The following is a 1,390-nucleotide window of genomic DNA, read 5'->3' as shown; positions in this document are numbered from 1 at the left end:
AACTTGAGTTGTTCAGTTCTGGCCTGCGTGCCATATGTTTGAAAACCCTGCTTTAGTTAGTCTTGGAGTAGGATTCTGAGAGAGGATCTCTGGTCCAGATGCCTCCCTCAAGGTTGTCAGTGGCATCTAAAGACCTTTTTTTTTCAGACCACAACGATTCTCAGAGTGAGTGACGGCCGTCAGGTCAAAGATGCTGCATTAGTGGCTCCTCTTACAGAGACTTAACTGAATACCGATGTTAATACTGCCGCTGAAGCTGCTGCCGCTGACAGGCCTGATGTGTCTGTCACCGACACACTATTCCGTCAATTCACAGGTCCACACACAAAGACAAAGAACTCCTTTAGCACTAAAACCGAGGGACGCTTCACTCAGGGAATATTTATATCAGTTCAAAACAAAGGCTCAGTGTGAGCTCTCTCTGACACAACTGGCCCCAAAAGGGAAGGAGGACAACAAGTTGAGATTGCCACCTAGTGGAGGGATTCTCTTCCTTCATTCCTAGTGCATGACATTCCCCTGTTCTTGGGAGATAAATCATTGATGGACTTTAATCCGACAACAGCTCGTGAGTGAGAATGAATACAACGTGCAACGTGTCTCACCTCAGACAAGTGTGTCTGATACGCATGGCAGGCAGAGCAAAGTCCCAGTCCCCTTGGTCATCATTACCTTTCAGAACAGGCAATGAAGCATGGCTGCAGTGAACACACCCAGAGGCCAAAGCCATAATGTATGTCTCAGTCTCAGGACAAAGTGTCCTCTCAGAAGTCCTCCTCTTTAATTCAGCAACTCATGCGATTCATGATAGCGTCTACATGGTAGAGTTGGAAACCTTAAAGGTTGCTTTCAATCATTTGGAACATTAATGTCATTAATAGTCATTATGTTACATGACGCATTCAGTGTATGCAGAGTATCAAAATAAATTTATATAAATGTTTTAATTTTTCTTTAAAGAAGTCGTCTTTTACATTTTTATTAAAAAAAAAAAAGTGCAGTGCCCGTAGGCAGCTGGGCTAAATTATTTACACAGATTTTCTTTTCCACATCTGAACCAAAAATGTGACAATTTCACTCTTGCAAATATATTAACATCCATGAATTCTTTTTTATATTTGCTATTATTTTACTCATTTTCACATAAGCCTCATGGGTGGACTGGAGTCAATCCCATAAACCTGGGCTACACCTCGGATAAACAGTCACTCACACTCACCTGTGGTCAACTGAGTGTCCAGTTAACTTCATCTACATTTGTTTGGACCATGGAACGAGAGACAAACCAGACACACGTGTAGACATGAAGATGCAAACACCATAAAAAGCACCGTCAGCCTTCACCGGAGATCAAACAGATGACCTTTTTGCGGTAAGGCAAGACGACAAA

The 1,390-nt window shown here is 42.5% G+C and overlaps 1 protein-coding gene across 1 annotated transcript in view; it reads right to left on the bottom strand.

Annotated features, from left to right (window-relative positions):
* Nucleotides 1–1,390, bottom strand: part of chn2 (chimerin 2) — a 27,132-nt gene that overhangs the window by 9,304 nt on the left and 16,438 nt on the right. The gene's annotated exons all lie outside the window — the stretch shown is intronic.

This window comes from Cynoglossus semilaevis, chromosome 13 (genome assembly GCF_000523025.1).
Source record: "Cynoglossus semilaevis isolate Cse_v1.0 chromosome 13, Cse_v1.0, whole genome shotgun sequence".
NCBI classification, from domain to species: Eukaryota; Metazoa; Chordata; class Actinopteri; order Pleuronectiformes; family Cynoglossidae; genus Cynoglossus; species Cynoglossus semilaevis.
This window is presented reverse-complemented; position numbering and strand designations above follow the sequence as displayed.